Source organism: Trichomycterus rosablanca, chromosome 4 (assembly GCF_030014385.1).
Source record: "Trichomycterus rosablanca isolate fTriRos1 chromosome 4, fTriRos1.hap1, whole genome shotgun sequence".
In the NCBI taxonomy this organism is placed as follows: Eukaryota; Metazoa; Chordata; class Actinopteri; order Siluriformes; family Trichomycteridae; genus Trichomycterus; species Trichomycterus rosablanca.
This window is the reverse complement of record NC_085991.1, coordinates 18,070,102-18,090,940: the sequence shown is the minus strand read 5'-3', so window position 1 is coordinate 18,090,940 and position 20,839 is coordinate 18,070,102. Positions and strand designations below refer to the sequence as shown.

Sequence of the window (20,839 nt, the reverse complement as noted above, 5' to 3'; positions counted from 1 at the left end):
AAAGAGGCTGGATTTGAAGGCCTGTTCTAGCTTGCCAGCCAGCTAACTGAGTGGTAGCTAGCTGTCTGTGCTGGAACTAAAGGCAAGGCCTTTCATCGATAGATAGATAGATAGATAGATAGATAGATAGATAGATAGATAGATAGATAGATAGATAGATAGATAGATAGATAGATAGATAGATAGATAGATAGAAGCTAAATGACACTCAATGAATGGGGCTTAAGAAAAAATGAAAAGCTTACAGCACTCAGTATTCCCAGGCAGTCTCCCATCTAGGTACTGACTGAGCCCAACCTTGCTTAGCTTCTGAGATCAGACGAGATCAGGCGTTCTCAAGGTGGTTTGGCCGTAAGCGAAAGAGGCTGGATTTCAAGGCCTGTTCTAGCTTGCCAGCCAGCTAACTGAGTGGTAGCTAGCTGTCTGTGCTGGAACTAAAGGCAAGGCCTTTCATAGATAGATAGATAGATAGATAGATAGATAGATAGATAGATAGATAGATAGATAGATAGATAGATAGATAGATAGATAGATAGATAGATAGATAGATAGATAGATAGATAGATAGATAGATAGATAGATAGATAGATAGATAGATAGATAGATAGATAGAAGCTAAATGACACTCAATGAATGGGGCTTAAGAAAAAATGAAAAGCTTACAGCACTCAGTATTCCCAGGCAGTCTCCCATCTAGGTACTGACTGAGCCCAACCTTGCTTAGCTTCTGAGATCAGACGAGATCAGGCGTTCTCAAGGTGGTTTGGCCGTAAGCGAAAGAGGCTGGATTTCAAGGCCTGTTCTAGCTTGCCAGCCAGCTAACTGAGTGGTAGCTAGCTGTCTGTGCTGGAACTAAAGGCAAGGCCTTTCATAGATAGATAGATAGATAGATAGATAGATAGATAGATAGATAGATAGATAGATAGATAGATAGATAGATAGATAGATAGATAGATAGATAGATAGATAGATAGATAGATAGATAGATAGATAGATAGATAGATAGATAGATAGATAGATAGAAGCTAAATGACACTCAATGAATGGGGCTTAAGAAAAAATGAAAAGCTTACAGCACTCAGTATTCCCAGGCAGTCTCCCATCTAGGTACTGACTGAGCCCAACCTTGCTTAGCTTCTGAGATCAGACGAGATCAGGCGTTCTCAAGGTGGTTTGGCCGTAAGCGAAAGAGGCTGGATTTCAAGGCCTGTTCTAGCTTGCCAGCCAGCTAGCTAACTGAGTGGTAGCTAGCTGTCTGTGCTGGAACTAAAGGCAAGGCCTTTCATAGATAGATAGATAGATAGATAGATAGATAGATAGATAGATAGATAGATAGATAGATAGATAGATAGATAGATAGATAGATAGATAGATAGATAGATAGATAGATAGATAGATAGATAGATAGATAGATAGATAGATAGATAGATAGATAGATAGATAGATAGATAGAAGCTAAATGACACTCAATGAATGGGGCTTAAGAAAAAATGAAAAGCTTACAGCACTCAGTATTCCCAGGCAGTCTCCCATCTAGGTACTGACTGAGCCCAACCTTGCTTAGCTTCTGAGATCAGACGAGATCAGGCGTTCTCAAGGTGGTTTGGCCGTAAGCGAAAGAGGCTGGATTTCAAGGCCTGTTCTAGCTTGCCAGCCAGCTAACTGAGTGGTAGCTAGCTGTCTGTGCTGGAACTAAAGGCAAGGCCTTTCATCGATAGATAGATAGATAGATAGATAGATAGATAGATAGATAGATAGATAGATAGATAGATAGATAGATAGATAGATAGATAGATAGATAGATAGATAGATAGATAGAAGCTAAATGACACTCAATGAATGGGGCTTAAGAAAAAATGAAAAGCTTACAGCACTCAGTATTCCCAGGCAGTCTCCCATCTAGGTACTGACTGAGCCCAACCTTGCTTAGCTTCTGAGATCAGACGAGATCAGGCGTTCTCAAGGTGGTTTGGCCGTAAGCGAAAGAGGCTGGATTTCAAGGCCTGTTCTAGCTTGCCAGCCAGCTAACTGAGTGGTAGCTAGCTGTCTGTGCTGGAACTAAAGGCAAGGCCTTGATAGATAGATAGATAGATAGATAGATAGATAGATAGATAGATAGATAGATAGATAGATAGATAGATAGATAGATAGATAGATAGATAGATAGATAGATAGATAGAAGCTAAATGACACTCAATGAATGGGGCTTAAGAAAAAATGAAAAGCTTACAGCACTCAGTATTCCCAGGCAGTCTCCCATCTAGGTACTGACTGAGCCCAACCTTGCTTAGCTTCTGAGATCAGACGAGATCAGGCGTTCTCAAGGTGGTTTGGCCGTAAGCGAAAGAGGCTGGATTTCAAGGCCTGTTCTAGCTTGCCAGCCAGCTAACTGAGTGGTAGCTAGCTGTCTGTGCTGGAACTAAAGGCAAGGCCTTTCATCGATAGATAGATAGATAGATAGATAGATAGATAGATAGATAGATAGATAGATAGATAGATAGATAGATAGATAGATAGATAGATAGATAGATAGATAGATAGATAGATAGATAGATAGATAGATAGATAGAAGCTAAATGACACTCAATGAATGGGGCTTAAGAAAAAATGAAAAGCTTACAGCACTCAGTATTCCCAGGCAGTCTCCCATCTAGGTACTGACTGAGCCCAACCTTGCTTAGCTTCTGAGATCAGACGAGATCAGGCGTTCTCAAGGTGGTTTGGCCGTAAGCGAAAGAGGCTGGATTTCAAGGCCTGTTCTAGCTTGCCAGCCAGCTAACTGAGTGGTAGCTAGCTGTCTGTGCTGGAACTAAAGGCAAGGCCTTTGATAGATAGATAGATAGATAGATAGATAGATAGATAGATAGATAGATAGATAGATAGATAGATAGATAGATAGATAGATAGATAGATAGATAGATAGATAGATAGATAGAAGCTAAATGACACTCAATGAATGGGGCTTAAGAAAAAATGAAAAGCTTACAGCACTCAGTATTCCCAGGCAGTCTCCCATCTAGGTACTGACTGAGCCCAACCTTGCTTAGCTTCTGAGATCAGACGAGATCAGGCGTTCTCAAGGTGGTTTGGCCGTAAGCGAAAGAGGCTGGATTTCAAGGCCTGTTCTAGCTTGCCAGCCAGCTAACTGAGTGGTAGCTAGCTGTCTGTGCTGGAACTAAAGGCAAGGCCTTTGATAGATAGATAGATAGATAGATAGATAGATAGATAGATAGATAGATAGATAGATAGATAGATAGATAGATAGATAGATAGATAGATAGATAGATAGATAGATAGATAGATAGAAGCTAAATGACACTCAATGAATGGGGCTTAAGAAAAAATGAAAAGCTTACAGCACTCAGTATTCCCAGGCAGTCTCCCATCTAGGTACTGACTGAGCCCAACCTTGCTTAGCTTCTGAGATCAGACGAGATCAGGCGTTCTCAAGGTGGTTTGGCCGTAAGCGAAAGAGGCTGGATTTGAAGGCCTGTTCTAGCTTGCCAGCCAGCTAACTGAGTGGTAGCTAGCTGTCTGTGCTGGAACTAAAGGCAAGGCCTTTCATCGATAGATAGATAGATAGATAGATAGATAGATAGATAGATAGATAGATAGATAGATAGATAGATAGATAGATAGATAGATAGATAGATAGATAGATAGATAGATAGATAGATAGATAGATAGATAGAAGCTAAATGACACTCAATGAATGGGGCTTAAGAAAAAATGAAAAGCTTACAGCACTCAGTATTCCCAGGCAGTCTCCCATCTAGGTACTGACTGAGCCCAACCTTGCTTAGCTTCTGAGATCAGACGAGATCAGGCGTTCTCAAGGTGGTTTGGCCGTAAGCGAAAGAGGCTGGATTTCAAGGCCTGTTCTAGCTTGCCAGCCAGCTAACTGAGTGGTAGCTAGCTGTCTGTGCTGGAACTAAAGGCAAGGCCTTTGATAGATAGATAGATAGATAGATAGATAGATAGATAGATAGATAGATAGATAGATAGATAGATAGATAGATAGATAGATAGATAGATAGATAGATAGATAGATAGATAGATAGATAGAAGCTAAATGACACTCAATGAATGGGGCTTAAGAAAAAATGAAAAGCTTACAGCACTCAGTATTCCCAGGCAGTCTCCCATCTAGGTACTGACTGAGCCCAACCTTGCTTAGCTTCTGAGATCAGACGAGATCAGGCGTTCTCAAGGTGGTTTGGCCGTAAGCGAAAGAGGCTGGATTTGAAGGCCTGTTCTAGCTTGCCAGCCAGCTAACTGAGTGGTAGCTAGCTGTCTGTGCTGGAACTAAAGGCAAGGCCTTTCATCGATAGATAGATAGATAGATAGATAGATAGATAGATAGATAGATAGATAGATAGATAGATAGATAGATAGATAGATAGATAGATAGATAGATAGATAGATAGATAGATAGATAGATAGATAGATAGATAGATAGAAGCTAAATGACACTCAATGAATGGGGCTTAAGAAAAAATGAAAAGCTTACAGCACTCAGTATTCCCAGGCAGTCTCCCATCTAGGTACTGACTGAGCCCAACCTTGCTTAGCTTCTGAGATCAGACGAGATCAGGCGTTCTCAAGGTGGTTTGGCCGTAAGCGAAAGAGGCTGGATTTCAAGGCCTGTTCTAGCTTGCCAGCCAGCTAACTGAGTGGTAGCTAGCTGTCTGTGCTGGAACTAAAGGCAAGGCCTTTGATAGATAGATAGATAGATAGATAGATAGATAGATAGATAGATAGATAGATAGATAGATAGATAGATAGATAGATAGATAGATAGATAGATAGATAGATAGATAGAAGCTAAATGACACTCAATGAATGGGGCTTAAGAAAAAATGAAAAGCTTACAGCACTCAGTATTCCCAGGCAGTCTCCCATCTAGGTACTGACTGAGCCCAACCTTGCTTAGCTTCTGAGATCAGACGAGATCAGGCGTTCTCAAGGTGGTTTGGCCGTAAGCGAAAGAGGCTGGATTTGAAGGCCTGTTCTAGCTTGCCAGCCAGCTAACTGAGTGGTAGCTAGCTGTCTGTGCTGGAACTAAAGGCAAGGCCTTTCATCGATAGATAGATAGATAGATAGATAGATAGATAGATAGATAGATAGATAGATAGATAGATAGATAGATAGATAGATAGATAGATAGATAGATAGATAGATAGATAGATAGATAGAAGCTAAATGACACTCAATGAATGGGGCTTAAGAAAAAATGAAAAGCTTACAGCACTCAGTATTCCCAGGCAGTCTCCCATCTAGGTACTGACTGAGCCCAACCTTGCTTAGCTTCTGAGATCAGACGAGATCAGGCGTTCTCAAGGTGGTTTGGCCGTAAGCGAAAGAGGCTGGATTTCAAGGCCTGTTCTAGCTTGCCAGCCAGCTAACTGAGTGGTAGCTAGCTGTCTGTGCTGGAACTAAAGGCAAGGCCTTTCATAGATAGATAGATAGATAGATAGATGATAGATAGATAGATAGATAGATAGATAGATAGATAGATAGATAGATAGATAGATAGATAGATAGATAGATAGATAGATAGATAGATAGAAGCTAAATGACACTCAATGAATGGGGCTTAAGAAAAAATGAAAAGCTTACAGCACTCAGTATTCCCAGGCAGTCTCCCATCTAGGTACTGACTGAGCCCAACCTTGCTTAGCTTCTGAGATCAGACGAGATCAGGCGTTCTCAAGGTGGTTTGGCCGTAAGCGAAAGAGGCTGGATTTCAAGGCCTGTTCTAGCTTGCCAGCCAGCTAACTGAGTGGTAGCTAGCTGTCTGTGCTGGAACTAAAGGCAAGGCCTTTCATAGATAGATAGATAGATAGATAGATAGATAGATAGATAGATAGATAGATAGATAGATAGATAGATAGATAGATAGATAGATAGATAGATAGATAGATAGATAGATAGATAGATAGATAGATAGATAGATAGATAGATAGATAGATAGATAGATAGATAGATAGATAGAAGCTAAATGACACTCAATGAATGGGGCTTAAGAAAAAATGAAAAGCTTACAGCACTCAGTATTCCCAGGCAGTCTCCCATCTAGGTACTGACTGAGCCCAACCTTGCTTAGCTTCTGAGATCAGACGAGATCAGGCGTTCTCAAGGTGGTTTGGCCGTAAGCGAAAGAGGCTGGATTTCAAGGCCTGTTCTAGCTTGCCAGCCAGCTAACTGAGTGGTAGCTAGCTGTCTGTGCTGGAACTAAAGGCAAGGCCTTTCATAGATAGATAGATAGATAGATAGATAGATAGATAGATAGATAGATAGATAGATAGATAGATAGATAGATAGATAGATAGATAGATAGATAGATAGATAGATAGATAGATAGATAGATAGATAGATAGATAGATAGATAGATAGATAGATAGAAGCTAAATGACACTCAATGAATGGGGCTTAAGAAAAAATGAAAAGCTTACAGCACTCAGTATTCCCAGGCAGTCTCCCATCTAGGTACTGACTGAGCCCAACCTTGCTTAGCTTCTGAGATCAGACGAGATCAGGCGTTCTCAAGGTGGTTTGGCCGTAAGCGAAAGAGGCTGGATTTCAAGGCCTGTTCTAGCTTGCCAGCCAGCTAACTGAGTGGTAGCTAGCTGTCTGTGCTGGAACTAAAGGCAAGGCCTTTCATAGATAGATAGATAGATAGATAGATAGATAGATAGATAGATAGATAGATAGATAGATAGATAGATAGATAGATAGATAGATAGATAGATAGATAGATAGATAGATAGATAGATAGATAGATAGATAGATAGATAGATAGATAGATAGATAGATAGATAGAAGCTAAATGACACTCAATGAATGGGGCTTAAGAAAAAATGAAAAGCTTACAGCACTCAGTATTCCCAGGCAGTCTCCCATCTAGGTACTGACTGAGCCCAACCTTGCTTAGCTTCTGAGATCAGACGAGATCAGGCGTTCTCAAGGTGGTTTGGCCGTAAGCGAAAGAGGCTGGATTTCAAGGCCTGTTCTAGCTTGCCAGCCAGCTAACTGAGTGGTAGCTAGCTGTCTGTGCTGGAACTAAAGGCAAGGCCTTTCATCGATAGATAGATAGATAGATAGATAGATAGATAGATAGATAGATAGATAGATAGATAGATAGATAGATAGATAGATAGATAGATAGATAGATAGATAGATAGATAGATAGATAGATAGATAGAAGCTAAATGACACTCAATGAATGGGGCTTAAGAAAAAATGAAAAGCTTACAGCACTCAGTATTCCCAGGCAGTCTCCCATCTAGGTACTGACTGAGCCCAACCTTGCTTAGCTTCTGAGATCAGACGAGATCAGGCGTTCTCAAGGTGGTTTGGCCGTAAGCGAAAGAGGCTGGATTTCAAGGCCTGTTCTAGCTTGCCAGCCAGCTAACTGAGTGGTAGCTAGCTGTCTGTGCTGGAACTAAAGGCAAGGCCTTGATAGATAGATAGATAGATAGATAGATAGATAGATAGATAGATAGATAGATAGATAGATAGATAGATAGATAGATAGATAGATAGATAGATAGATAGATAGATAGATAGATAGATAGATAGAAGCTAAATGACACTCAATGAATGGGGCTTAAGAAAAAATGAAAAGCTTACAGCACTCAGTATTCCCAGGCAGTCTCCCATCTAGGTACTGACTGAGCCCAACCTTGCTTAGCTTCTGAGATCAGACGAGATCAGGCGTTCTCAAGGTGGTTTGGCCGTAAGCGAAAGAGGCTGGATTTCAAGGCCTGTTCTAGCTTGCCAGCCAGCTAACTGAGTGGTAGCTAGCTGTCTGTGCTGGAACTAAAGGCAAGGCCTTTGATAGATAGATAGATAGATAGATAGATAGATAGATAGATAGATAGATAGATAGATAGATAGATAGATAGATAGATAGATAGATAGATAGATAGATAGATAGATAGATAGATAGATAGATAGATAGATAGATAGAAGCTAAATGACACTCAATGAATGGGGCTTAAGAAAAAATGAAAAGCTTACAGCACTCAGTATTCCCAGGCAGTCTCCCATCTAGGTACTGACTGAGCCCAACCTTGCTTAGCTTCTGAGATCAGACGAGATCAGGCGTTCTCAAGGTGGTTTGGCCGTAAGCGAAAGAGGCTGGATTTGAAGGCCTGTTCTAGCTTGCCAGCCAGCTAACTGAGTGGTAGCTAGCTGTCTGTGCTGGAACTAAAGGCAAGGATAGCATCGATAGATAGATAGATAGATAGATAGATAGATAGATAGATAGATAGATAGATAGATAGATAGATAGATAGATAGATAGATAGATAGATAGATAGATAGAAGCTAAATGACACTCAATGAATGGGGCTTAAGAAAAAATGAAAAGCTTACAGCACTCAGTATTCCCAGGCAGTCTCCCATCTAGGTACTGACTGAGCCCAACCTTGCTTAGCTTCTGAGATCAGACGAGATCAGGCGTTCTCAAGGTGGTTTGGCCGTAAGCGAAAGAGGCTGGATTTGAAGGCCTGTTCTAGCTTGCCAGCCAGCTAACTGAGTGGTAGCTAGCTGTCTGTGCTGGAACTAAAGGCAAGGCCTTTCATCGATAGATATAGATAGATAGATAGATAGATAGATAGATAGATAGATAGATAGATAGATAGATAGATAGATAGATAGATAGATAGATAGATAGATAGAAGCTAAATGACACTCAATGAATGGGGCTTAAGAAAAAATGAAAAGCTTACAGCACTCAGTATTCCCAGGCAGTCTCCCATCTAGGTACTGACTGAGCCCAACCTTGCTTAGCTTCTGAGATCAGACGAGATCAGGCGTTCTCAAGGTGGTTTGGCCGTAAGCGAAAGAGGCTGGATTTGAAGGCCTGTTCTAGCTTGCCAGCCAGCTAACTGAGTGGTAGCTAGCTGTCTGTGCTGGAACTAAAGGCAAGGCCTTTCATCGATAGATAGATAGATAGATAGATAGATAGATAGATAGATAGATAGATAGATAGATAGATAGATAGATAGATAGATAGATAGATAGATAGATAGATAGATAGATAGATAGATAGAAGCTAAATGACACTCAATGAATGGGGCTTAAGAAAAAATGAAAAGCTTACAGCACTCAGTATTCCCAGGCAGTCTCCCATCTAGGTACTGACTGAGCCCAACCTTGCTTAGCTTCTGAGATCAGACGAGATCAGGCGTTCTCAAGGTGGTTTGGCCGTAAGCGAAAGAGGCTGGATTTCAAGGCCTGTTCTAGCTTGCCAGCCAGCTAACTGAGTGGTAGCTAGCTGTCTGTGCTGGAACTAAAGGCAAGGCCTTTCATAGATAGATAGATAGATAGATAGATAGATAGATAGATAGATAGATAGATAGATAGATAGATAGATAGATAGATAGATAGATAGATAGATAGATAGATAGATAGATAGATAGATAGATAGATAGATAGATAGATAGATAGATAGATAGATAGATAGATAGATAGATAGATAGATAGAAGCTAAATGACACTCAATGAATGGGGCTTAAGAAAAAATGAAAAGCTTACAGCACTCAGTATTCCCAGGCAGTCTCCCATCTAGGTACTGACTGAGCCCAACCTTGCTTAGCTTCTGAGATCAGACGAGATCAGGCGTTCTCAAGGTGGTTTGGCCGTAAGCGAAAGAGGCTGGATTTGAAGGCCTGTTCTAGCTTGCCAGCCAGCTAACTGAGTGGTAGCTAGCTGTCTGTGCTGGAACTAAAGGCAAGGCCTTTCATAGATAGATAGATAGATAGATAGATAGATAGATAGATAGATAGATAGATAGATAGATAGATAGATAGATAGATAGATAGATAGATAGATAGATAGATAGATAGATAGATAGATAGATAGATAGATAGATAGATAGATAGATAGATAGATAGATAGATAGATAGATAGATAGATAGATAGAAGCTAAATGACACTCAATGAATGGGGCTTAAGAAAAAATGAAAAGCTTACAGCACTCAGTATTCCCAGGCAGTCTCCCATCTAGGTACTGACTGAGCCCAACCTTGCTTAGCTTCTGAGATCAGACGAGATCAGGCGTTCTCAAGGTGGTTTGGCCGTAAGCGAAAGAGGCTGGATTTGAAGGCCTGTTCTAGCTTGCCAGCCAGCTAACTGAGTGGTAGCTAGCTGTCTGTGCTGGAACTAAAGGCAAGGCCTTTCATAGATAGATAGATAGATAGATAGATAGATAGATAGATAGATAGATAGATAGATAGATAGATAGATAGATAGATAGATAGATAGATAGATAGATAGATAGATAGATAGATAGATAGATAGATAGATAGATAGATAGATAGATAGATAGATAGATAGATAGATAGATAGATAGATAGAAGCTAAATGACACTCAATGAATGGGGCTTAAGAAAAAATGAAAAGCTTACAGCACTCAGTATTCCCAGGCAGTCTCCCATCTAGGTACTGACTGAGCCCAACCTTGCTTAGCTTCTGAGATCAGACGAGATCAGGCGTTCTCAAGGTGGTTTGGCCGTAAGCGAAAGAGGCTGGATTTCAAGGCCTGTTCTAGCTTGCCAGCCAGCTAACTGAGTGGTAGCTAGCTGTCTGTGCTGGAACTAAAGGCAAGGCCTTTCATAGATAGATAGATAGATAGATAGATAGATAGATAGATAGATAGATAGATAGATAGATAGATAGATAGATAGATAGATAGATAGATAGATAGATAGATAGATAGATAGATAGATAGATAGATAGATAGATAGATAGATAGATAGATAGATAGATAGATAGAAGCTAAATGACACTCAATGAATGGGGCTTAAGAAAAAATGAAAAGCTTACAGCACTCAGTATTCCCAGGCAGTCTCCCATCTAGGTACTGACTGAGCCCAACCTTGCTTAGCTTCTGAGATCAGACGAGATCAGGCGTTCTCAAGGTGGTTTGGCCGTAAGCGAAAGAGGCTGGATTTCAAGGCCTGTTCTAGCTTGCCAGCCAGCTAACTGAGTGGTAGCTAGCTGTCTGTGCTGGAACTAAAGGCAAGGCCTTTCATAGATAGATAGATAGATAGATAGATAGATAGATAGATAGATAGATAGATAGATAGATAGATAGATAGATAGATAGATAGATAGATAGATAGATAGATAGATAGATAGATAGATAGATAGATAGATAGATAGATAGATAGATAGATAGATAGATAGATAGATAGATAGAAGCTAAATGACACTCAATGAATGGGGCTTAAGAAAAAATGAAAAGCTTACAGCACTCAGTATTCCCAGGCAGTCTCCCATCTAGGTACTGACTGAGCCCAACCTTGCTTAGCTTCTGAGATCAGACGAGATCAGGCGTTCTCAAGGTGGTTTGGCCGTAAGCGAAAGAGGCTGGATTTGAAGGCCTGTTCTAGCTTGCCAGCCAGCTAACTGAGTGGTAGCTAGCTGTCTGTGCTGGAACTAAAGGCAAGGCCTTTCATAGATAGATAGATAGATAGATAGATAGATAGATAGATAGATAGATAGATAGATAGATAGATAGATAGATAGATAGATAGATAGATAGATAGATAGATAGATAGATAGATAGATAGATAGATAGATAGATAGATAGATAGATAGATAGATAGATAGATAGATAGATAGATAGATAGATAGATAGATAGATAGATAGATAGATAGATAGAAGCTAAATGACACTCAATGAATGGGGCTTAAGAAAAAATGAAAAGCTTACAGCACTCAGTATTCCCAGGCAGTCTCCCATCTAGGTACTGACTGAGCCCAACCTTGCTTAGCTTCTGAGATCAGACGAGATCAGGCGTTCTCAAGGTGGTTTGGCCGTAAGCGAAAGAGGCTGGATTTCAAGGCCTGTTCTAGCTTGCCAGCCAGCTAACTGAGTGGTAGCTAGCTGTCTGTGCTGGAACTAAAGGCAAGGCCTTTCATCGATAGATAGATAGATAGATAGATAGATAGATAGATAGATAGATAGATAGATAGATAGATAGATAGATAGATAGATAGATAGATAGATAGATAGATAGATAGATAGATAGATAGATAGATAGAAGCTAAATGACACTCAATGAATGGGGCTTAAGAAAAAATGAAAAGCTTACAGCACTCAGTATTCCCAGGCAGTCTCCCATCTAGGTACTGACTGAGCCCAACCTTGCTTAGCTTCTGAGATCAGACGAGATCAGGCGTTCTCAAGGTGGTTTGGCCGTAAGCGAAAGAGGCTGGATTTCAAGGCCTGTTCTAGCTTGCCAGCCAGCTAACTGAGTGGTAGCTAGCTGTCTGTGCTGGAACTAAAGGCAAGGCCTTTGATAGATAGATAGATAGATAGATAGATAGATAGATAGATAGATAGATAGATAGATAGATAGATAGATAGATAGATAGATAGATAGATAGATAGATAGATAGATAGATAGATAGATAGATAGAAGCTAAATGACACTCAATGAATGGGGCTTAAGAAAAAATGAAAAGCTTACAGCACTCAGTATTCCCAGGCAGTCTCCCATCTAGGTACTGACTGAGCCCAACCTTGCTTAGCTTCTGAGATCAGACGAGATCAGGCGTTCTCAAGGTGGTTTGGCCGTAAGCGAAAGAGGCTGGATTTCAAGGCCTGTTCTAGCTTGCCAGCCAGCTAACTGAGTGGTAGCTAGCTGTCTGTGCTGGAACTAAAGGCAAGGCCTTTGATAGATAGATAGATAGATAGATAGATAGATAGATAGATAGATAGATAGATAGATAGATAGATAGATAGATAGATAGATAGATAGATAGATAGATAGATAGATAGATAGATAGATAGATAGATAGATAGATAGATAGAAGCTAAATGACACTCAATGAATGGGGCTTAAGAAAAAATGAAAAGCTTACAGCACTCAGTATTCCCAGGCAGTCTCCCATCTAGGTACTGACTGAGCCCAACCTTGCTTAGCTTCTGAGATCAGACGAGATCAGGCGTTCTCAAGGTGGTTTGGCCGTAAGCGAAAGAGGCTGGATTTGAAGGCCTGTTCTAGCTTGCCAGCCAGCTAACTGAGTGGTAGCTAGCTGTCTGTGCTGGAACTAAAGGCAAGGCCTTTCATCGATAGATAGATAGATAGATAGATAGATAGATAGATAGATAGATAGATAGATAGATAGATAGATAGATAGATAGATAGATAGATAGATAGATAGATAGAAGCTAAATGACACTCAATGAATGGGGCTTAAGAAAAAATGAAAAGCTTACAGCACTCAGTATTCCCAGGCAGTCTCCCATCTAGGTACTGACTGAGCCCAACCTTGCTTAGCTTCTGAGATCAGACGAGATCAGGCGTTCTCAAGGTGGTTTGGCCGTAAGCGAAAGAGGCTGGATTTGAAGGCCTGTTCTAGCTTGCCAGCCAGCTAACTGAGTGGTAGCTAGCTGTCTGTGCTGGAACTAAAGGCAAGGCCTTTCATCGATAGATAGATAGATAGATAGATAGATAGATAGATAGATAGATAGATAGATAGATAGATAGATAGATAGATAGATAGATAGATAGATAGATAGATAGAAGCTAAATGACACTCAATGAATGGGGCTTAAGAAAAAATGAAAAGCTTACAGCACTCAGTATTCCCAGGCAGTCTCCCATCTAGGTACTGACTGAGCCCAACCTTGCTTAGCTTCTGAGATCAGACGAGATCAGGCGTTCTCAAGGTGGTTTGGCCGTAAGCGAAAGAGGCTGGATTTGAAGGCCTGTTCTAGCTTGCCAGCCAGCTAACTGAGTGGTAGCTAGCTGTCTGTGCTGGAACTAAAGGCAAGGCCTTTCATCGATAGATAGATAGATAGATAGATAGATAGATAGATAGATAGATAGATAGATAGATAGATAGATAGATAGATAGATAGATAGATAGATAGATAGATAGATAGATAGATAGATAGAAGCTAAATGACACTCAATGAATGGGGCTTAAGAAAAAATGAAAAGCTTACAGCACTCAGTATTCCCAGGCAGTCTCCCATCTAGGTACTGACTGAGCCCAACCTTGCTTAGCTTCTGAGATCAGACGAGATCAGGCGTTCTCAAGGTGGTTTGGCCGTAAGCGAAAGAGGCTGGATTTCAAGGCCTGTTCTAGCTTGCCAGCCAGCTAACTGAGTGGTAGCTAGCTGTCTGTGCTGGAACTAAAGGCAAGGCCTTTCATAGATAGATAGATAGATAGATAGATAGATAGATAGATAGATAGATAGATAGATAGATAGATAGATAGATAGATAGATAGATAGATAGATAGATAGATAGATAGATAGATAGATAGATAGATAGATAGATAGATAGATAGATAGATAGATAGATAGATAGATAGATAGATAGAAGCTAAATGACACTCAATGAATGGGGCTTAAGAAAAAATGAAAAGCTTACAGCACTCAGTATTCCCAGGCAGTCTCCCATCTAGGTACTGACTGAGCCCAACCTTGCTTAGCTTCTGAGATCAGACGAGATCAGGCGTTCTCAAGGTGGTTTGGCCGTAAGCGAAAGAGGCTGGATTTGAAGGCCTGTTCTAGCTTGCCAGCCAGCTAACTGAGTGGTAGCTAGCTGTCTGTGCTGGAACTAAAGGCAAGGCCTTTCATAGATAGATAGATAGATAGATAGATAGATAGATAGATAGATAGATAGATAGATAGATAGATAGATAGATAGATAGATAGATAGATAGATAGATAGATAGATAGATAGATAGATAGATAGATAGATAGATAGATAGATAGATAGATAGATAGATAGATAGATAGATAGAAGCTAAATGACACTCAATGAATGGGGCTTAAGAAAAAATGAAAAGCTTACAGCACTCAGTATTCCCAGGCAGTCTCCCATCTAGGTACTGACTGAGCCCAACCTTGCTTAGCTTCTGAGATCAGACGAGATCAGGCGTTCTCAAGGTGGTTTGGCCGTAAGCGAAAGAGGCTGGATTTGAAGGCCTGTTCTAGCTTGCCAGCCAGCTAACTGAGTGGTAGCTAGCTGTCTGTGCTGGAACTAAAGGCAAGGCCTTTCATAGATAGATAGATAGATAGATAGATAGATAGATAGATAGATAGATAGATAGATAGATAGATAGATAGATAGATAGATAGATAGATAGATAGATAGATAGATAGATAGATAGATAGATAGATAGATAGATAGATAGATAGATAGATAGATAGATAGATAGATAGATAGAAGCTAAATGACACTCAATGAATGGGGCTTAAGAAAAAATGAAAAGCTTACAGCACTCAGTATTCCCAGGCAGTCTCCCATCTAGGTACTGACTGAGCCCAACCTTGCTTAGCTTCTGAGATCAGACGAGATCAGGCGTTCTCAAGGTGGTTTGGCCGTAAGCGAAAGAGGCTGGATTTCAAGGCCTGTTCTAGCTTGCCAGCCAGCTAACTGAGTGGTAGCTAGCTGTCTGTGCTGGAACTAAAGGCAAGGCCTTTCATAGATAGATAGATAGATAGATAGATAGATAGATAGATAGATAGATAGATAGATAGATAGATAGATAGATAGATAGATAGATAGATAGATAGATAGATAGATAGATAGATAGATAGATAGATAGATAGATAGATAGATAGATAGATAGATAGATAGATAGAAGCTAAATGACACTCAATGAATGGGGCTTAAGAAAAAATGAAAAGCTTACAGCACTCAGTATTCCCAGGCAGTCTCCCATCTAGGTACTGACTGAGCCCAACCTTGCTTAGCTTCTGAGATCAGACGAGATCAGGCGTTCTCAAGGTGGTTTGGCCGTAAGCGAAAGAGGCTGGATTTCAAGGCCTGTTCTAGCTTGCCAGCCAGCTAACTGAGTGGTAGCTAGCTGTCTGTGCTGGAACTAAAGGCAAGGCCTTTCATAGATAGATAGATAGATAGATAGATAGATAGATAGATAGATAGATAGATAGATAGATAGATAGATAGATAGATAGATAGATAGATAGATAGATAGATAGATAGATAGATAGATAGATAGATAGATAGATAGATAGATAGATAGATAGATAGATAGATAGATAGATAGATAGAAGCTAAATGACACTCAATGAATGGGGCTTAAGAAAAAATGAAAAGCTTACAGCACTCAGTATTCCCAGGCAGTCTCCCATCTAGGTACTGACTGAGCCCAACCTTGCTTAGCTTCTGAGATCAGACGAGATCAGGCGTTCTCAAGGTGGTTTGGCCGTAAGCGAAAGAGGCTGGATTTGAAGGCCTGTTCTAGCTTGCCAGCCAGCTAACTGAGTGGTAGCTAGCTGTCTGTGCTGGAACTAAAGGCAAGGCCTTTCATAGATAGATAGATAGATAGATAGATAGATAGATAGATAGATAGATAGATAGATAGATAGATAGATAGATAGATAGATAGATAGATAGATAGATAGATAGATAGATAGATAGATAGATAGATAGATAGATAGATAGATAGATAGGGCTGGATTTCAAGGCCTGTTCTAGCTTGCCAGCCAGCTAACTGAGTGGTAGCTAGCTGTCTGTGCTGGAACTAAAGGCAAGGCCTTTCATAGATAGATAGATAGATAGATAGATAGATAGATAGATAGATAGATAGATAGATAGATAGATAGATAGATAGATAGATAGATAGATAGATAGATAGATAGATAGATAGATAGATAGATAGATAGATAGATAGATAGATAGATAGATAGATAGATAGATAGAAGCTAAATGACACTCAATGAATGGGGCTTAAGAAAAAATGAAAAGCTTACAGCACTCAGTATTCCCAGGCAGTCTCCCATCTAGGTACTGACTGAGCCCAACCTTGCTTAGCTTCTGAGATCAGACGAGATCAGGCGTTCTCAAGGTGGTTTGGCCGTAAGCGAAAGAGGCTGGATTTCAAGGCCTGTTCTAGCTTGCCAGCCAGCTAACTGAGTGGTAGCTAGCTGTCTGTGCTGGAACTAAAGGCAAGGCCTTTCATAGATAGATAGATAGATAGATAGATAGATAGATAGATAGATAGATAGATAGATAGATAGATAGATAGATAGATAGATAGATAGATAGATAGATAGATAGATAGATAGATAGATAGATAGATAGATAGATAGATAGATAGATAGATAGATAGATAGATAGATAGATAGATAGATAGATAGAAGCTAAATGACACTCAATGAATGGGGCTTAAGAAAAAATGAAAAGCTTACAGCACTCAGTATTCCCAGGCAGTCTCCCATCTAGGTACTGACTGAGCCCAACCTTGCTTAGCTTCTGAGATCAGACGAGATCAGGCGTTCTCAAGGTGGTTTGGCCGTAAGCGAAAGAGGCTGGATTTCAAGGCCTGTTCTAGCTTGCCAGCCAGCTAACTGAGTGGTAGCTAGCTGTCTGTGCTGGAACTAAAGGCAAGGCCTTTCATAGATAGATAGATAGATAGATAGATAGATAGATAGATAGATAGATAGATAGATAGATAGATAGATAGATAGATAGATAGATAGATAGATAGATAGATAGATAGATAGATAGATAGATAGATAGATAGATAGATAGATAGATAGATAGATAGATAGATAGATAGATAGATAGAAGCTAAATGACACTCAATGAATGGGGCTTAAGAAAAAATGAAAAGCTTACAGCACTCAGTATTCCCAGGCAGTCTCCCATCTAGGTACTGACTGAGCCCAACCTTGCTTAGCTTCTGAGATCAGACGAGATCAGGCGTTCTCAAGGTGGTTTGGCCGTAAGCGAAAGAGGCTGGATTTCAAGGCCTGTTCTAGCTTGCCAGCCAGCTAACTGAGTGGTAGCTAGCTGTCTGTGCTGGAACTAAAGGCAAGGCCTTTCATAGATAGATAGATAGATAGATAGATAGATAGATAGATAGATAGATAGATAGATAGATAGATAGATAGATAGATAGATAGATAGATAGATAGATAGATAGATAGATAGATAGATAGATAGATAGATAGATAGATAGATAGATAGATAGATAGATAGATAGATAGATAGATAGATAGATAGATAGATAGATAGAAGCTAAATGACACTCAATGAATGGGGCTTAAGAAAAAATGAAAAGCTTACAGCACTCAGTATTCCCAGGCAGTCTCCCATCTAGGTACTGACTGAGCCCAACCTTGCTTAGCTTCTGAGATCAGACGAGATCAGGCGTTCTTTTTTTTTTTTTTTTTTTTTTTTTTTATTGAATCATTTCATTATTTTACAAAACGAGACATTACAAATATTCATACATACATAGTATTCATACATGTGTTTATACATAGTTTCATCAAAATTCAACAATGTTAAAAAGCTTTTTTTTTTTTTCTTTTTCTTTTTTAATTAAAGTTAATATCATTTCATAAATACATTAAAATTCGACTTAAATAAATTAAATTATATTAATTAAATACATTTGGGTAATTTGAGTTGCACCTTTTCCCAATCTACTTCTACAAATGGGTTGTTATTTACAATTAAAGCATAAAAAGTTTCTGGTTCGCCTATCATGTTAAAATAGTCTAATAGGTCCTTGAATGTTTTTTTCAGTTTATTTTCAAACACATCACATACAGATATGACATTTCCTTTATGCTTTGCAATATTTTTCCTTTTTATTATTGCTTGTTTGGCCTCAGCTAAAATTATGTTTAATGCAAATGTGTTTTTTGTTTTTCCATTAAAACCAAATAAAAACAGGGGTTGCCATTCAGTCTGTTCCTCTTGTTTCTTGTTTAAAAATGCTGTTGTTATTTTCTTTATTTTTGTTAAAAAACATTTTAATTGTTCACAGTTAAAAAACATGTGTTTGAGTCCTTCATCTTCTTTAAAACATACTTTACATTTGGCGTCTTCTGCTAGTCCTATTTTGCACATTCTCATTTCATTAAAAATACAGTTATGTCTTAAAAGAAAATCAAAGTTTTCAAGCTGTAAATTTTTAAAATGTTGTCTAGTATTTTTAAAAATATCTTCTGCTTCTAGGTTTGGGAACAGCCTTCTCCAGTATTCTTTTGCTCTTGGTTCCACCCACGCTTTTTGTATTAAAACAGTGTATATTTTTTTCAAGGTACAGCTTTCAATTGGAATTGTTTCATTTTTCATTTTTACTTTGATGTTCCAAATTAAGTTTTCACTTGTTTCTTTTTTCCCTATATGTTTTTCAATTTCACTTTTTTTAATTTTTCATAGTTATTTTGAACTTGGGTTTTGTTAACTGTGTTCTCGTTGGTTTCTAGTGCATCGTATATTGCTTGCGTGGGTAGAAATCCTGATCTAACTTCATATAAAACATCTTTTACTTGGCGCACCCCTGCTTGGAACCAGTCTCTAAAAAATAGCTCTCTGCCCTCATTTAAAATCATTGGGTTAAAAAACAGCGGCTGGTTTAAAAACTGGTTCCTTTCTTTTACCTCTATATCTAAAAAATCCATTAAATCTCTCCATGCTCTAAAAACTTCTTTGTAAAACTCTGGTATGTTTTGTGTCATTTGCTCATTCATTTTCATGCTTAAAACATTAAAATCCATCCCTCCTCCTCCACATTTGTTCATTATTTCTCTAAAGCATTCCTTCCATGCTTGTTCATCTTGATTTAAAAATTTTCTTACCATTTTAATTCTCAGTGCTTTTATTCTTGTAAAAACATCTAAAAGTTTGAGTCCTCCTTGCTCTACTGGCCCTATTAAAGTGTCGTATGCAATTTTTGCCGGTTTCCCATCCCATAAAAAGTTTAAAACGATCGCTTTTATTCTTTTTAACACCCAATGAGGTGTACTAGTGACATTAAGAGCATACCAAGCTTTGGATAAAAACAGTGTGTTTAAAATCAGTACCTTCCCTTTTAAAAATACTTCTCTCTGTTTCCAAAAATGTAATCTGTTTTCCATCTTTTTTAAAATCTCCTCCCAAATTTCATCCCTTGCTTTGATTTCATTTTCCCCCATTCTGATTCCCAAGATTTTAAGCTGTGTTACCTCTTTAAATTGTATTTCTGTAGGTTTTGAGTCTGTGTTCCCTATTTTCATGTAAACCGTTTTTTCTTTATTAACTCTGGCTCCTGTCCCTTTACAGTATTTTTCAAAAGTCTCCATAGCTTTCTGAATGCTCTTAACGTCCCTTAGTGTTAGTGTTGTGTCGTCTGCATACTGAAATATTTTATGTTCTTTTGTTAATAAGATCCCTTTTGTTTCTCTGTCAGCACTGATAGCCAAACCCAGGGGTTCTGCTGCTAATGTATATAGCAGCGCTGACAGAGGACATCCTTGCCTTATTGATCTTGTTATTGGTATAAACTTTGTTAAAAAACCATTAATCTTTACACAACTGTGTATATTTGAATAGAGACATCTCAGCCACTGTACAAAAATGCTTCCAAATTCAAATGTTTCTATTAAATTAAATAAATATTCATGTTCTACTCTGTCGAAGGCTTTTTCAAAGTCTATGCTTACTATGTATCCTGTTTTTTTATTTTCCTTCATGTGCCATATTATATCCCTGATGTTACTCACCGTGTCTGAGATGTCTCTATTCAACACTCCGTACGCTTGGGTTGTTGTTATTACTCCTGGTAATACTTTTTTTAACCTGTTTGCTAAAATTTTTGCTATTATTTTATAATCCGTGTTAAGCATGCTGATTGGTCTGTAATGTTTTAAAAGTCTTTTATCTCCGTTTTTCTTATATAAAATTTTTATCATTCCTAATTTCATACTCCTACTTAGTTCTCCTTTTTGTTGAATCTCATTAAAAACTTCTAGTAAAATCGGAGTTAAAACACTTTTAAAAACCTTGTAAAATTCGCTTGGTAGGCCGTCCAGCCCTGGACTTTTACCACTATTTAACTGTGATAT

The 20,839-nt window shown here is 38.9% G+C and overlaps 44 non-coding genes across 44 annotated transcripts; all 44 read right to left on the bottom strand.

The window, feature by feature from the left end:
* Positions 1-238: 238 nt before the first annotated feature.
* Positions 239-357, bottom strand: LOC134313432 (5S ribosomal RNA). The gene has a single exon (XR_010012313.1). It is a non-coding gene; the product is annotated as a 5S ribosomal RNA (ribosomal RNA).
* A 299-nt stretch (positions 358-656) lies between these two features.
* LOC134313421 (5S ribosomal RNA) lies at positions 657-775 on the bottom strand. Its single transcript, XR_010012302.1, has one exon. It is a non-coding gene; the product is annotated as a 5S ribosomal RNA (ribosomal RNA).
* Positions 776-1,066: 291 nt separating this feature from the next.
* On the bottom strand, positions 1,067-1,185 carry LOC134313408 (5S ribosomal RNA). The gene has a single exon (XR_010012290.1). It is a non-coding gene; the product is annotated as a 5S ribosomal RNA (ribosomal RNA).
* Positions 1,186-1,496: 311 nt separating this feature from the next.
* LOC134313397 (5S ribosomal RNA) lies at positions 1,497-1,615 on the bottom strand. Its single transcript, XR_010012279.1, has one exon. It is a non-coding gene; the product is annotated as a 5S ribosomal RNA (ribosomal RNA).
* A 247-nt stretch (positions 1,616-1,862) lies between these two features.
* Positions 1,863-1,981, bottom strand: LOC134313386 (5S ribosomal RNA). Its single transcript, XR_010012268.1, has one exon. It is a non-coding gene; the product is annotated as a 5S ribosomal RNA (ribosomal RNA).
* Positions 1,982-2,223: 242 nt separating this feature from the next.
* Positions 2,224-2,342, bottom strand: LOC134313375 (5S ribosomal RNA). Its single transcript, XR_010012257.1, has one exon. It is a non-coding gene; the product is annotated as a 5S ribosomal RNA (ribosomal RNA).
* A 271-nt stretch (positions 2,343-2,613) lies between these two features.
* LOC134313364 (5S ribosomal RNA) lies at positions 2,614-2,732 on the bottom strand. The gene has a single exon (XR_010012246.1). It is a non-coding gene; the product is annotated as a 5S ribosomal RNA (ribosomal RNA).
* A 247-nt stretch (positions 2,733-2,979) lies between these two features.
* LOC134313352 (5S ribosomal RNA) lies at positions 2,980-3,098 on the bottom strand. The gene has a single exon (XR_010012235.1). It is a non-coding gene; the product is annotated as a 5S ribosomal RNA (ribosomal RNA).
* A 251-nt stretch (positions 3,099-3,349) lies between these two features.
* LOC134313340 (5S ribosomal RNA) lies at positions 3,350-3,468 on the bottom strand. The gene has a single exon (XR_010012224.1). It is a non-coding gene; the product is annotated as a 5S ribosomal RNA (ribosomal RNA).
* A 267-nt stretch (positions 3,469-3,735) lies between these two features.
* On the bottom strand, positions 3,736-3,854 carry LOC134313328 (5S ribosomal RNA). The gene has a single exon (XR_010012213.1). It is a non-coding gene; the product is annotated as a 5S ribosomal RNA (ribosomal RNA).
* A 255-nt stretch (positions 3,855-4,109) lies between these two features.
* Positions 4,110-4,228, bottom strand: LOC134313317 (5S ribosomal RNA). The gene has a single exon (XR_010012202.1). It is a non-coding gene; the product is annotated as a 5S ribosomal RNA (ribosomal RNA).
* A 275-nt stretch (positions 4,229-4,503) lies between these two features.
* LOC134313305 (5S ribosomal RNA) lies at positions 4,504-4,622 on the bottom strand. The gene has a single exon (XR_010012191.1). It is a non-coding gene; the product is annotated as a 5S ribosomal RNA (ribosomal RNA).
* Positions 4,623-4,865: 243 nt separating this feature from the next.
* LOC134313293 (5S ribosomal RNA) lies at positions 4,866-4,984 on the bottom strand. Its single transcript, XR_010012179.1, has one exon. It is a non-coding gene; the product is annotated as a 5S ribosomal RNA (ribosomal RNA).
* A 255-nt stretch (positions 4,985-5,239) lies between these two features.
* LOC134313282 (5S ribosomal RNA) lies at positions 5,240-5,358 on the bottom strand. The gene has a single exon (XR_010012168.1). It is a non-coding gene; the product is annotated as a 5S ribosomal RNA (ribosomal RNA).
* A 254-nt stretch (positions 5,359-5,612) lies between these two features.
* Positions 5,613-5,731, bottom strand: LOC134313270 (5S ribosomal RNA). Its single transcript, XR_010012157.1, has one exon. It is a non-coding gene; the product is annotated as a 5S ribosomal RNA (ribosomal RNA).
* A 307-nt stretch (positions 5,732-6,038) lies between these two features.
* On the bottom strand, positions 6,039-6,157 carry LOC134313258 (5S ribosomal RNA). Its single transcript, XR_010012146.1, has one exon. It is a non-coding gene; the product is annotated as a 5S ribosomal RNA (ribosomal RNA).
* Positions 6,158-6,448: 291 nt separating this feature from the next.
* LOC134313246 (5S ribosomal RNA) lies at positions 6,449-6,567 on the bottom strand. Its single transcript, XR_010012135.1, has one exon. It is a non-coding gene; the product is annotated as a 5S ribosomal RNA (ribosomal RNA).
* Positions 6,568-6,866: 299 nt separating this feature from the next.
* LOC134313234 (5S ribosomal RNA) lies at positions 6,867-6,985 on the bottom strand. Its single transcript, XR_010012124.1, has one exon. It is a non-coding gene; the product is annotated as a 5S ribosomal RNA (ribosomal RNA).
* A 263-nt stretch (positions 6,986-7,248) lies between these two features.
* Positions 7,249-7,367, bottom strand: LOC134313222 (5S ribosomal RNA). The gene has a single exon (XR_010012113.1). It is a non-coding gene; the product is annotated as a 5S ribosomal RNA (ribosomal RNA).
* Positions 7,368-7,625: 258 nt separating this feature from the next.
* LOC134313211 (5S ribosomal RNA) lies at positions 7,626-7,744 on the bottom strand. The gene has a single exon (XR_010012104.1). It is a non-coding gene; the product is annotated as a 5S ribosomal RNA (ribosomal RNA).
* Positions 7,745-8,015: 271 nt separating this feature from the next.
* LOC134313199 (5S ribosomal RNA) lies at positions 8,016-8,134 on the bottom strand. The gene has a single exon (XR_010012093.1). It is a non-coding gene; the product is annotated as a 5S ribosomal RNA (ribosomal RNA).
* A 238-nt stretch (positions 8,135-8,372) lies between these two features.
* Positions 8,373-8,491, bottom strand: LOC134313188 (5S ribosomal RNA). Its single transcript, XR_010012082.1, has one exon. It is a non-coding gene; the product is annotated as a 5S ribosomal RNA (ribosomal RNA).
* Positions 8,492-8,728: 237 nt separating this feature from the next.
* Positions 8,729-8,847, bottom strand: LOC134313175 (5S ribosomal RNA). Its single transcript, XR_010012070.1, has one exon. It is a non-coding gene; the product is annotated as a 5S ribosomal RNA (ribosomal RNA).
* A 255-nt stretch (positions 8,848-9,102) lies between these two features.
* Positions 9,103-9,221, bottom strand: LOC134313163 (5S ribosomal RNA). Its single transcript, XR_010012058.1, has one exon. It is a non-coding gene; the product is annotated as a 5S ribosomal RNA (ribosomal RNA).
* Positions 9,222-9,536: 315 nt separating this feature from the next.
* LOC134313151 (5S ribosomal RNA) lies at positions 9,537-9,655 on the bottom strand. The gene has a single exon (XR_010012047.1). It is a non-coding gene; the product is annotated as a 5S ribosomal RNA (ribosomal RNA).
* Positions 9,656-9,974: 319 nt separating this feature from the next.
* LOC134313140 (5S ribosomal RNA) lies at positions 9,975-10,093 on the bottom strand. The gene has a single exon (XR_010012036.1). It is a non-coding gene; the product is annotated as a 5S ribosomal RNA (ribosomal RNA).
* A 315-nt stretch (positions 10,094-10,408) lies between these two features.
* LOC134313129 (5S ribosomal RNA) lies at positions 10,409-10,527 on the bottom strand. Its single transcript, XR_010012025.1, has one exon. It is a non-coding gene; the product is annotated as a 5S ribosomal RNA (ribosomal RNA).
* A 299-nt stretch (positions 10,528-10,826) lies between these two features.
* LOC134313117 (5S ribosomal RNA) lies at positions 10,827-10,945 on the bottom strand. The gene has a single exon (XR_010012014.1). It is a non-coding gene; the product is annotated as a 5S ribosomal RNA (ribosomal RNA).
* Positions 10,946-11,252: 307 nt separating this feature from the next.
* On the bottom strand, positions 11,253-11,371 carry LOC134313106 (5S ribosomal RNA). The gene has a single exon (XR_010012003.1). It is a non-coding gene; the product is annotated as a 5S ribosomal RNA (ribosomal RNA).
* Positions 11,372-11,718: 347 nt separating this feature from the next.
* On the bottom strand, positions 11,719-11,837 carry LOC134313094 (5S ribosomal RNA). The gene has a single exon (XR_010011992.1). It is a non-coding gene; the product is annotated as a 5S ribosomal RNA (ribosomal RNA).
* A 263-nt stretch (positions 11,838-12,100) lies between these two features.
* On the bottom strand, positions 12,101-12,219 carry LOC134313086 (5S ribosomal RNA). The gene has a single exon (XR_010011984.1). It is a non-coding gene; the product is annotated as a 5S ribosomal RNA (ribosomal RNA).
* A 259-nt stretch (positions 12,220-12,478) lies between these two features.
* LOC134313085 (5S ribosomal RNA) lies at positions 12,479-12,597 on the bottom strand. The gene has a single exon (XR_010011983.1). It is a non-coding gene; the product is annotated as a 5S ribosomal RNA (ribosomal RNA).
* A 275-nt stretch (positions 12,598-12,872) lies between these two features.
* Positions 12,873-12,991, bottom strand: LOC134313083 (5S ribosomal RNA). Its single transcript, XR_010011981.1, has one exon. It is a non-coding gene; the product is annotated as a 5S ribosomal RNA (ribosomal RNA).
* Positions 12,992-13,230: 239 nt separating this feature from the next.
* LOC134313082 (5S ribosomal RNA) lies at positions 13,231-13,349 on the bottom strand. Its single transcript, XR_010011980.1, has one exon. It is a non-coding gene; the product is annotated as a 5S ribosomal RNA (ribosomal RNA).
* Positions 13,350-13,588: 239 nt separating this feature from the next.
* On the bottom strand, positions 13,589-13,707 carry LOC134313071 (5S ribosomal RNA). Its single transcript, XR_010011975.1, has one exon. It is a non-coding gene; the product is annotated as a 5S ribosomal RNA (ribosomal RNA).
* Positions 13,708-13,962: 255 nt separating this feature from the next.
* LOC134313059 (5S ribosomal RNA) lies at positions 13,963-14,081 on the bottom strand. Its single transcript, XR_010011964.1, has one exon. It is a non-coding gene; the product is annotated as a 5S ribosomal RNA (ribosomal RNA).
* A 311-nt stretch (positions 14,082-14,392) lies between these two features.
* On the bottom strand, positions 14,393-14,511 carry LOC134313048 (5S ribosomal RNA). The gene has a single exon (XR_010011953.1). It is a non-coding gene; the product is annotated as a 5S ribosomal RNA (ribosomal RNA).
* Positions 14,512-14,818: 307 nt separating this feature from the next.
* LOC134313036 (5S ribosomal RNA) lies at positions 14,819-14,937 on the bottom strand. The gene has a single exon (XR_010011942.1). It is a non-coding gene; the product is annotated as a 5S ribosomal RNA (ribosomal RNA).
* A 307-nt stretch (positions 14,938-15,244) lies between these two features.
* LOC134312977 (5S ribosomal RNA) lies at positions 15,245-15,363 on the bottom strand. Its single transcript, XR_010011887.1, has one exon. It is a non-coding gene; the product is annotated as a 5S ribosomal RNA (ribosomal RNA).
* A 299-nt stretch (positions 15,364-15,662) lies between these two features.
* Positions 15,663-15,781, bottom strand: LOC134312861 (5S ribosomal RNA). Its single transcript, XR_010011776.1, has one exon. It is a non-coding gene; the product is annotated as a 5S ribosomal RNA (ribosomal RNA).
* Positions 15,782-16,092: 311 nt separating this feature from the next.
* Positions 16,093-16,211, bottom strand: LOC134312748 (5S ribosomal RNA). The gene has a single exon (XR_010011665.1). It is a non-coding gene; the product is annotated as a 5S ribosomal RNA (ribosomal RNA).
* Positions 16,212-16,743: 532 nt separating this feature from the next.
* Positions 16,744-16,862, bottom strand: LOC134312632 (5S ribosomal RNA). Its single transcript, XR_010011604.1, has one exon. It is a non-coding gene; the product is annotated as a 5S ribosomal RNA (ribosomal RNA).
* Positions 16,863-17,181: 319 nt separating this feature from the next.
* LOC134313415 (5S ribosomal RNA) lies at positions 17,182-17,300 on the bottom strand. Its single transcript, XR_010012296.1, has one exon. It is a non-coding gene; the product is annotated as a 5S ribosomal RNA (ribosomal RNA).
* A 311-nt stretch (positions 17,301-17,611) lies between these two features.
* On the bottom strand, positions 17,612-17,730 carry LOC134313299 (5S ribosomal RNA). Its single transcript, XR_010012185.1, has one exon. It is a non-coding gene; the product is annotated as a 5S ribosomal RNA (ribosomal RNA).
* Between the last annotated feature and the right edge of the window lie 3,109 nt (positions 17,731-20,839).